We start from the raw sequence: 12054 nt of genomic DNA on the forward strand, positions 1-12054 counted from the left end.
GTAGGTCCTCCCCGTTCCTCCCACTCCAGATTGGTCAGATCTTCGTTTCCTTGATTCTGCATATTTTTGAAATTCCAGTTGCTGTTTTTTTTCTGACTGAGCAGTTCTAATCTCCCAAGATTTTTATCAAATATAGTCTAGACTAGTTAGGACAAACACAGGCAGTATAGTGAACACCTTAGTAACTTTTCCAAAGGCAAGATCACTCCTTGGTTAACCAGGTTTTTTTCTTTCAAAATGAGTCACTGTTTCAAGATTTGTTCTCCTCATACTAAATTCAAGGCCTGTCACAAATCCATCTAATGTTTTGTTTCTTATTAGCAGATCAGAAGTGTTGTGGCCATGTGGAGCAAAGCACTCATCCAATGTTGACTTCTTCTGCTCTTTCGATATTTGGGGGTTAACCTTATGCCAGCAAGATTTTCTGTGTTAGGTATTGTTCTGGCCTTCTGCAGCCTGCATAAAAGTATAAGGATTTGCCTTATTCAACAAAGATGTAATTTTTTGTCTGTGCCTCGCCTGGATCAAATTTCTATTGCTGGCTTAACCAGCAGTGTGCAGAATGGATGTCATAGAGAATGGAACCACCATCAAAGGATCTTCCTAGGTGTATTTTAATAATCTTTGCCATGATTAGATTAAGAGTGAAAGGGTCCATAGTGAAATGTACATCATGAGTAGCAAATTTCAGAATATATCTGTTAAAATCAGTGTAATTCACACTTTTCTGAATACTTAATGTGCAGGGTCAGGCAGGCAATACTACATCTCTGAGACTGCCAAGATAAACCCCTCTGTCTTTGTGTCTTCTTGGCCTAGAAGGAGTTGACATTTCATGCCATGTGAGCTGATTGAGTGCTGAACTTCTGTGTTTGACAGATATTTTCAGCTCCCACAAGCAGAACTTAAGAGAAAATAATGATGATCTTAGTGTATCATCTCACTTTATTGCAAATGACAAATGGAAAAGTAATATTGTTTTCATAATATTTCAGGCATGCTTCCTGACCACTGTGTTACTACCCAGTCATGAATGATGTTGGTTAGGAATTTCAAAAGGGAAATACAGTAAAATGAGAGCATTAAGAATTTTAAAATTATTTGTCTCGCTGTATTAATTTAGCCCAAGTAGAGTACTGAGCAGTGTTATATTTTAAACCTTAACATTTTTGCTTTCAGCGGTGCTGTGTAATTGAACTGCCCATCTACCTCAGTTTATTTTTTTCATACCTTTGTTACTGCTTCTACAGAAATAGCACAAAATATTTCTTTTCCCTGCTGTGATTAAGATTCATCATCTCAGTAGGATTTCATTTTTCATTCCATTTCCATTTTCTTCGTAAAGCAGTGACGGATCAAAATCATATTGTTCCGTATCAGCTAAAAAAGTTTAAACTGACAAAAACAGTCAGTCCTAAAAGAGAAACCAGCTTTGCCATAACATCTGTTTCTTTCAAGGAAGGAATAGTTTCATTTGGGATGGAAAATATGTATTTATGGATATGAAAATGTTTTTTGTGGTACTTTGGTGCATTTGCTACATTCCAGCACTGCATTTTGTGTTAGTACAGACAGTTTAACTGTCTGTAACAGACCTGCTTGTGCTAGCTGATAGATGATTAACCTTCATAATGCATTTCATACCCTCAAGTGTTTCTCACTGCAGCATATTGCCACACTAATTCCTTTTTTGTTACTTGAACACCTCTATCATCCAAAATGTGTAGATATAAGATTGCTTTAGGCGTTAAATTCAGAGGGAAAAACTCTGGAAATTCCACTTGTGAAATGACGTTCATTCAGGCTGGGGGAAACTCTGACAAATGCTTTTGAAGACCTTTGGTGAATTTATTGAACTGTTATAGTCAAAAACCAATCTTCTCAAGAGGAAAGATGACCATGAAAATGGCCAAGGACTGGTTTTGAGAGGAGAAAACTATTAGTGGCTGGACCATTCTGGAGCAGGACAGGAGAACACTTGTAAGTAAAGCATGGTGAGTTTGGAGATCCTAAGCTTCATAATACTGACTGACAGCATTGCCTTGGGCCAAAGCATGTGTGACTGCCCATAGACAAGTTACAGTATGGTCAGAACAGGCCAGAGGAGGAGGCAGAGGCAGATCAGACACAACTGCACTGTTAGCTTGGAGAGTGGGCTGGGGCCTGGAACCATTGTGGAGCAGAGTAGCCATGTTGACCCCTTTAAGTTGGCACACATTAAGACTAACACTTTCAAGTGAGTGTATAACCTTTCCAGAAATTGTATATTACCAGCAGGAGGCTGAAGTACATATGTTTATTTAAAAGACCTGGTTGTGTTCAATTTTTAACACATTGATCTTTTTTCTTCTTTTCACTGTTTCTATTTATCTATTAATAGCTTCTTGGGTGGTAAAACCAGGCAAAATAACTCTCAAGACATGCAATTACTGATAATGTGGCAACTAGGGAAGGATTTACGCTGTTCTTGTTGGAATGATCTTAACAGAAAGGCAGCAAACTCTGGACATGGACAGATCAACAAAAAAGGGGAAATTTATTACACTTGGCAGCATTTGTTGTTGTAGTGAGTGGGTGTGAGAGAAATATTTTCATGATTAGCCTCGGATTCAGGGCACAGTGTTGGATCACATGGTTAGTAAGAATGTCTATCTTGTCTAAAGTTACTATGCTTACAAAATCAATTGACTACAATTAATAACTTGTTCCAGGGAGTAAAACTTCATTGTTTCCATTTCCATTTTGTTGCAAGTCCTCACTTCATTACCATCAGGTCACTTGTGGCAGAACTCCAACAAGGAGCTCGGGCTGCATGTCTGTGGGTTGTGTGTTCTGGATTCACAGAGAGGGATGGCCTGTCCCTGAAGAGAAGTCCTCATGGTTGCCAGCAGGGAGGTCAGGGCTGTGATGGGAAGCAGGAGGACTGCAAAGAAGGGAGGAAGAAGACACCAATCTCCTGTCCTGCTAGCTACCTGTTTTCAGCACCATCCCCACTCCACAGGGCCTCTGAGTCTCCTTTGTGGATGCCTTCCTGCATATTTATGTCTCCTGGATGATGAAAGTTGGCTCAAAGGCATTAAATTGCAGGAAGTGACATATTGTAGCTATGTTTTGCCTTTCTGTGATGTCATGGGATGCTCCAAGAATCCCATCCATTTGCAGGTGAAGGAGGTATCACCTCTTGTAAGCAAAGGGGGAAAATCCTCTTTGAGGGAAAAGAAAGTCAGAGGTGAGCTCTAGTAGAGTTTCTTTCCTGCTTTTTCTCCTTTTTTTTAAGAGATTAGTGAAACAAAAATATATTTGCAAGAAGATGACTCTAGGATTTTGCAGCATACTTCTGTAAAGCTCAGAAAGATGGTGGTGATATGCAGCAAACATACATCATCCACTGTTGAAAAGACTGAAGGAAAAATCTTGGTGTTACTGGAATGATAGAAGCTTAATGCCCTGACTCTGTCATGCAAAGATATGTAGAGAAAACCTATTCAAGAGATTGTGAGAATTCATCAAGCACAAAAAGCTGTGAAGGCAGCCTTAAATTTTGAGATTGATGAGATTTTTGCAATACAGAACATTTTAATTAATTTAAGTGCTGGTGCATTTCTTGTCAGCATGTTGACTTTTACCACTGGTGTCACAGAGTTTGAAAACACTGCATCATATATGGAAGCAGCAATTGCCCATGCAGGCCCACTATAAAATGCTCTTCATAGACTTGAACATTTCAGTTGTTTATCGCATACAACAGGGGTGTAACAGGCTGGCTAAATAGAGTAAAACTGGAGAAGAACAATGTGGGACCATAGCTTTCATTTTTTTGAATTGCCTAACTGCTTCACAGAACTAATCTCTTTAAGGACAGAGGATCAAATTCTCATCTGTCAATGTAGCCAGAATTACCCTAGCAAATCTGGAATGACTCAGGAGACTCTCAATCTCTCAAGCCCTTGATCTTTGTGTAAACTCACATAGCATGACAACACCTGCTGTGGTGGAAGCTGTCAGGCTGCAGAGATGGGTATGGGGAACAGGAGGACTGCATCCTCTAGCAGAGACTTACTCTAGAGGAAGAAGTGCTGAGCGGCTCATTCACACTGAGCAGTTAAATGGTAGCTGGAACAGCGAGACAGATCAAAAAACCTTCAGAGTAGCAGAAACAATGAGATCAAAGTGAACCAACTTATTTGTCTTGTTAGGTCTGCTTTTCTTGTTAATTTTCTTTTTATCCTTTCTCCCTTTTAACTGGGTTTATATTACAAATTTATACACATTGTATAAATTGCAATATGTACGTGGCCCAGCAGTGAGCTGTGAGCTTCCTTAAACATTTATGTCAGGCTAAACTGAGTAATGGCTGATTGCATCTATTTTGACTAAACCACATGGTAAAATACTCAATAAGGAAATTGTATGTAATGACAGGCAGCACTAGCAGTAAAAAGAAGATAAAAACAGGTAAGGGAAACTGTGAACATCAGAGAAGAAAATCTCTCCACCAAAGGAGTCACAATACCTGCTCCATCCTTCCCCTCTTTCCACACTGTGGACCAGTGCTTGTCTTGTCTAGCAGGAAGCAGAGGCACCCTCATGGAGCAGAACCCAGCTTCTCCGTCAGCAAGTGATCTTAATGGTGCTTGCAGACTCTGCAGGACCAAGGAGCTTGTGATTGTGCTTGTGGTCATCATCCCATGGACAAAACCCTTTTCTGAATAAAGCTTGTGTGGTGCTGAGCAGGAGGGAGCCCTTTGCCCTGGGACAGGTGCTGTGAAGTGTACATGGGGTGTGACACAGCAGTAAAGCTATGGGCATGGATTTTGCCAGGTGCCAGTTAGACATGTACTCGTGGACATGCTTTATCTTGGCTTGAAATGCCTTGTAGGATGCTTGATAGCCTACCTTGGGATCTGCTTGTAAATTGGCCTCCATCTACTCTGTCCACCCTAAAAACAACTTGTTTCCTTGGACAAAGAGTTCATGCATCATAATCTTGTTAAAGAATTCATTTTACCACAGTGTTATTGATCTGCTTCGACCTCTTTTAACAAAGTTCTTCAAAGCCCATAATTTTCTTCCAAAGGAAAGAAGCAAGCAGTGTTATTCCAAATTTTGCCTTAGTTTATCATACATTTCACAAGCAGGTCACCATCTGCACTGTAATGACTTTCTTCCAGGAATATTTTTTTTGTTATGTTCAAATGAATTTTTATAACAGAATTGTTTTTCACTTAGCTTTCAGTAATGTTGCTTTATGAAACTTTCACCTGCGTGTAAGTCAAATTGTATAAATCTTATTACAGTGTTCCTATATATTACTTAGTAACTGAAGAGAGACATATTTTACTATTGTAACTTTTATAAACAGCAAGTTTCGAGTGGTATTTTTCTTGCCCCACAAAATAACAGCACTGAATACTGATTCTTGAAGAGTTATATCTCTGTGTGACGATGATGAAAATATACTTAAGGCCATGGAAACCATTTTTTTCTGGATATTTCATAACATCCCAGGCAAATAGTGAACTAGATTTTCTAATGCCAGAATTTTTTTTCTTCATCTGGTTATTCCAGTGTTGCTCTTGCTCTTCTAGTACTACAAAATAAGAAATACAAACTTTTGCTGCCAATCTTGATAAAAGTTCTTAGCTTCCAGTTTCACAGATCTGTTAAAGCTGCTTGCCTTGTACCTTGCCCTTAATTCAGCACAGCAATTTCAATACGTTTATTAATTAGGTAGTAAGACATCACTAAAAAACGTGTCCTTGAAACAGAGCTTATAGTAAACAACATACTTTTCCATTTCTTATTTACATAATAACAGTGCCTTAAGAAAACACCAGTACTTTCCAGAAAGCACTTCAGCTTTCATCTGTTGTGCAAGTAAAACTAGAGTGGGTTTTAACGTTGGGTCAGCACTGTACTCTTTGTGTGCAGGCTATTGCTGTGGAAAAATCTTCTCAGCTACCTGTGCTCCACGTGGAGCTACACTTACTCTCAGCTTTTGGGCTGGCCTTGGAGGTTACTGGGATGCATGCTAACTATAATGGTATTTTTTATGAAGCGAGTAGATCAGCTGGAGAAGATGAACATAGAGTCATAGAATGGTTTGAGTTCGAAAGGACCTTAAAAGATCATCTTGTCCAACCCCCCAGCCATGGGCAAGGACATTAGGTAACACTACTATAGTCAAAGTTGAATCACGTCTGGGGACTACACTGCTAACCTGCCTCAGTGCATCAATAAGGTGGACCTGTTGTGGCATTTGAAGGCCCTGGTAGTGTCACTGTGATGTTGTCCTTTCACCCTTTGGTTTCTGGTGTTTGGTTCCTGTTCCTCATTTGCAGCTTTGCAGCCTGCACTTTGGTTGCAGCTGGAGAATCCCACAAATTGAAATTTGTCTATTGCTTCTTCAAACTGTGATCTAGCCAGTCCTACTCCTCAAAAAAATGGTATATGAAGTGGTTTTTTTTCCAAATGACATTTTTAGACTGAAATTGTTTTCTCTCTATACTCGCTCTTTTTTTTTTATTATTATTATTTTTTTTTAGGAATAACATTTTATCAGACCTGGATGTGGTCCTAGAGATGTGTTATCTAAGGAGAAGGAAAGATAATCACACTGTAAGGAGATCAGGGGCTCAGATCCCCTTGTAAACGACAGGAGGTTCTTACTGCTGATTATGTGGTGCGTGTCTTTGCCTTTGCCTTCAACATAAGGCTCATTTCTGAGCTGGAATGCGCTGTGGTATCCCAGCCACCCCCTCAAGACTGTCTTTGCTCCAAACAGAGTGGAGGTACCTGTTGTCTCAGCGTGGTGATGGAAGGCAGTGAAGCAATCTTGATTTAGAAGACACTTTTTGTCCATGAATGGGGGAATAAATAACCAAAACTATATCCAATGGCTTTGAACGTCTGTTGCAGTGCTCTCTGGGGCCATATGAACCATTTATAACCTGAGGAGGTTTAAGTCCATAGCTATTAATTTGATGTCCTTCCTGTACATTTCTGCTTGATACTTTAATTTCCAGTTTACACTTGAATTTGATTTTTTATGTATAATAATACTTGTTTCAGAGAAAATGAAAATGTGCTGCTTACATTTCTATTTGTAATTTACTTATAATCAGTAAATTATCTTAATTATTATTTTAACATAAACTTAATTCTAGTTTAGCATACCATTTAGATAGAAAATTTACTGTGTCATTTTCCAGGAATTGTTCATGTTTAGGCAATTCAAAAATATGAATAGCTTTTATTGTGTCATATATATATATATGTGTGTGTGTGTGTCTGATTTACTCTGTCTCATCTATCCTATATATGATATCATATAAAAGGAATATCCTTTTAAAGGAAAAAATTAAATCTGAACCCCTATAAAGCAATTCTTTTTCTTTCAAGCTTCCTGTCTAGACTTGTAGTCAGAAAAAAATCTCCAGGAACTGGCTCTTCCGTTGCTGTCTCTAGCACTGTAGCCTGCTCACTAGGGCCGGGTGATAGGCAGCTCCACTCAGTCCATTCAGCAGCATCTCATGCCTCCATGTGAAGACTTGCAGGAAAACAGCACCATTTTTAATCAGATGTCTGCATGATCCTGGGGGAAAAGAGGTGGCTTCCTATCTCTGGAGTTTACGTGGCTGAAGAAGAAAAGCGGAACATAGAACTTGGTCCTAACGAAGACTTAGCAATGGTATGTGGGTGTCTGACAGCCCCTACGTGAAGATCCTCAAAGAGCCTCTCAGTATGTTGTTTGGTGGTTGGGATTTTTTCATCTTATTTGTGTGGATTGTTTGGGTATTGTTGCTTAAAATATCAAGGGTAAAATCCTGGTATCCTGCTGCAATTGGTGGGAGTTTGCCAGCAGGTTTAATAGAATTCTGTAAATGTAAAAGTGTTTTCTTCTGAAGTGTTATGCTTTGTTTTTAAAAGAAGCCCTCCCTCTGGCGGAGCTTTGTTCAGAAGCTTGGGCTTTGGTGATGCCCCCTGGCCTCCCTGGTTATGCCAGCCACCTCGGTTCCTGCGCTTTCCAGATGGGCTGGGCTGGGCTGGGCTAGCTTCTACATTAGCCAGGGGCCAGATCAGGTGAGAGTCACCTTTTGCTGCTTGTTAAAGAGGGCTGGATGGACTCTGCAGCTTGGTGAGAAGTTCTTGAGCAAGTTAGGCCAATGGCTTATGAATGTAAGGGCTGGGAAAAGCAAACAAGTTGGTGTAGTTCCTTTTGTCACTTCCAGATTGTTGGAATCTCCCCTTATCCAGTAATTGCTGCTTAAACATTGAGAGTCAGAGTAACGTACTGGCTAAATCTATAAATAACACAGGTTCTTGCCTTGAGAACTCATCCATTCATTTTACATGTGAATTTCCTTTGTGCGTGTACTTCAGGAAATAGCAGAAGGCACTGCTGTCATTCCCTGAGTGGTGGAGACCCTTCCCATGACCTCATCCAACCCCATGTTTTGTTACTTGTTTGAGCTCTGCTGCTGGTCTTTAGCTCCAGACTTAATTAGAAACTACCACCCTGTTCCCTTCGCAACTCCTGATGGAGGCCAAGGTATTAGCTGCTCTCAAGGAGGTCCAGATGCTCCTTCAGTTCTCCCCCAAGCAGCATGAATTGCACTGTTATCCCAAGGAGAGTACATTTGGATTTGCAGGTGATGCTAATGCTTAAGGAAGCAGGTAGTAAGAGTATGAAAATATTCCATGCCTGAATTTACCATCAAGGTTAGCTGGAGAAGATAATTCTTCTGGACGTCCTGTAAATGCAAATTTATTACTTTTCATAATAATATAATTGTATTTTGATCACAGTAAATCAAGGCAAAGCTACGGTTCCTGTTAAATAGGGATTTAAAGCACACTTCTAACTGAGAGAAACCAATTGCATACTCTCTGTAGCCTTTGCGTGTGACTCCCATTGTTGCAGTTTCTTGCATAAGTCTCGTGCACACTTGTTTCATTTTTTACTACAGTGTTTGTTTCCCGCAGAAAATTCCTTTTGGCTCTTTTCATATCAGGTTTTGCTTCCGACTGAAGGCTGTCATAGGTGGACTCTTTATAGCCCAAGTCCTCTTGTGTCTTGTTTGCTGTGGAGAAATATTTCTGGGAACCTGGAGAGCTTTCGCCTCCAGCAGGCTCTAGGATACAGGGAAAGTGAAGTGTTTAATCCATCCTAAAATGGTAGAAGTGTATTGGAAACATCTGTTTTGGACACAACATCCCATTTCACACAAAGTTTCCTTTCTTTGCACTTCTGAGAAGGAAAGCAGCGGGGTTGTCCCCTGGCGTTCTTGGGAGCTGGCCAAATCAGGAGGCAGGAGTACAGGCAGGATGGAGGCAGAGGGAGATGCGTGCCTCAGGTAAGGCCAGGAAACCCATGCAGTTCAATTTTTTAAAATATGTATCTCAGAGAGAAGGGTCATAGGAAGGCAACTAAAAGGACTTTATAGGAAAAGGGCTAAATTGTAAACTCTTCCCCTTTTGAAAGCTGAAGGATATTGAGGTTGTGACCTGATACATGAACTCAGAGAGGACTCAACCCCAGATGTTTTTTCCTCCTTGTGAGGTCTTGAATGCTTATTATGAAGAGGAAATGTAAATTTCTTCACTAAGAAATTGCATGATAACTAGACCAAGAAATCGGTCTAGTTATTTTATTGGTTCCTAGCTGGAAGTGTTGAAAGTGCCATGCAGAAGACATAAGAGCTCTCATAGCTGCTGAAAGGCTGTACAGTTTGATCCAGACTGAAGTGGGAGGAAGTTTAGCAATTATTTCCAATGTTCTCTTCTCTTCCTGAGTGAGAAGGGGGCTTGGAGCAGTGCCGTGGTTTTGCTCAATGCAGCAAGCCAGTGGAGCATGATGCCTTGGCCCCCTGGGGAAACTGATGCCCCATGCTGCCAGCACAGATTTGCTACTGGGATGTATGTGGTGCTCTGGGCATGTTCCAGCTGGGCTGAACATGGTCACCACTGTGGCAGCTCCCAGAGGAACAGGCTGCAGGGTCATGGATGTGGATTGTGGAGCTATTGACTTATGGTCTGTGCTGCCTGTCTGTGGTGCTTCCTCCTTCCAGTACCTTGTATGTAACAATCAGCCACAGCCGCCCTGGTAGACTTCAGCTCTGACATTCTGCTTTTCAGACGTGTAATTACGTTTTTCAGATGTTTTGGTGTTGCCTCCCTTGTGCAGCTCAGCTGCTCTCTTTGCCATTCATGGAGGTGTGGAATTCAGGCCAGGCAACTGAGTTCGTAATTTCCCTTCTCCTGTGGCTTTTCTTTCATTTCAGGCATTTTATCTTAATGGGACACTGAGGCAGCGTTCCTACGAATAGAACATTTTCCAAGCTCTCATTTAACACACTACCCAAATTAGACAAAGGATATGCAATGAGTCAATCAGGCCATCACAAAAGGCTTGATAAATGTACATTAGCTCAGTACAGTCAAACAGGATCATTATAGGAACTAAGGAAAATGAAAAATGCTACCTCTCTTCATAGATACATTTACAGAAGATGTTTCAAAAAGAGAATTTTTTTTTTTTTAGTGTGAGAACCAGGAGAATTCTGAGCTCAAATCTGCTCAAAATCCATAAAAATACTTGTTCATATACATAATTGACTGGCCTCTGTTTTCAGCCTTCCATTTTGTTTATATTTTGTAATTATTTGTAATCCAGGTTTATTGCTCTGTATAACTAAGAAATTAATGAAAGATAATGAACTTTCTCATCAAATACCCTCTAGAATGTGTTTTGTTATTCTTGCATGTGCCATCTGTTTTTAAAAAGAAGGGCTTGGATTAATCAACCATAACAACTGGTTTAGCAATATTATATTTTCTAAATAGGTTGGTATGATAAGTATGATTATATTTGGCACGAAGAGCTGGTATATCTTTTTCCTGTATGTGTAGCTTTTTTTTCTTCAGAGGGAAGCAATACTTTTTCCTCTGAAGAATGTCACTGTAGCCAAAGAAATGTATGAAAAAGATAAATTGTGTTTCATCAATCATCCTAAAAATCTCTGATTCCCTATCAAGGCTATTCCTGAAAGAGTTTCTAGAGCAGACGTCCTTCAAGTCCTTTGTCATATAACGAGTATACAAATTATCACATAATTGTTTCCATATATTTAGAGTTTATAGTCAGAAATTGCTCTTTTCCAGGATTTCATGTTTTATTATTGCCCTCCTTAGCTTTCAAAGATAATTTATTTACACTCTTCCTAAACTCAGCTTGAAGCAGATGAGACTCATATGTGAGCTAATAATTCTAGATATAGGCCATGGATGAGTTCTGAACACTTGTTTCTCTTTTCTCATTCTTCTACGGGCCCATACTGAGTATTTTTGTATGACTTATTATATTAAATAAAATAAACAATTCATTAAGAAGTAGTAAATTTGTGTTAGAGAGTTTGGTTGAACATGGAATAAAAACACCTTCGGTGAATAATTCCAGCTGGAAAAACAACGACACACATTACTGAAAAATCAAAGCATTTGTCATCTTAGAAATGAAATGTTTCCTTTTTTATGTTGTGAAATAGCACTCAACACTGAATATAAAACCAGTTTATTTAAAAGAGTAAAAAGTACCCCTAACTTCCTAGAAGAAGGAATAGAAAAGAATGAGTTGATGACCTGTTTTATTTAATCTATAGTGATATTGATGATGGGCAGTCATTTCAGGAAGAAAAGAGAAATGGTTTCTGTACAAGAAAATTGTGTTTTCTGCATTTTTTCAGTTTTCACATTGATTCAGAAAAATCAGTTTATGACATGATATAATAATACATGTTATATATCTCAATGCCATGGGGTGTCAGAATCATGTTGTTTTTATTGCTTTAAGTATATATGTGTAATAAATTATACATACATAAAAAGAAACTGTTCAATGTGTAGAACCACAGAATGGTTTGAGTTGGAAGGGACCTTAAAGAGCATCTAGTTCCAACCCCTCTGCCATGGGCAGGGACACCTTCCACTGGACCAAGTTACTCAGAGCCCTATCCAGCCTGGTCTTGAACGTTTCCAAGGATGGGGCACCTACCA

General features: G+C 39.6%; 1 protein-coding gene across 2 annotated transcripts in view; it reads left to right on the forward strand.

The window, feature by feature from the left end:
- Positions 1 to 12054, forward strand: part of ARHGAP6 (Rho GTPase activating protein 6) — a 323769-nt gene that overhangs the window by 48671 nt on the left and 263044 nt on the right. Inside the window, exon 1 of one of the 2 annotated variants that reach the window (XM_027638993.1) lies at positions 1587 to 1980. The exons of the other annotated variant lie outside the window; for it this stretch is intronic. The gene's annotated coding sequence lies outside the window, so the exon portion shown is untranslated. Of the gene's footprint in view, positions 1 to 1586; positions 1981 to 12054 lie in introns of those variants that run through there. 2 annotated transcript variants of the gene reach the window in all.

Source organism: Corapipo altera, unplaced genomic scaffold (assembly GCF_003945725.1).
Source record: "Corapipo altera isolate COAL_440 unplaced genomic scaffold, ASM394572v1 0, whole genome shotgun sequence".
Lineage (NCBI taxonomy): Eukaryota > Metazoa > Chordata > Aves > Passeriformes > Pipridae > Corapipo > Corapipo altera.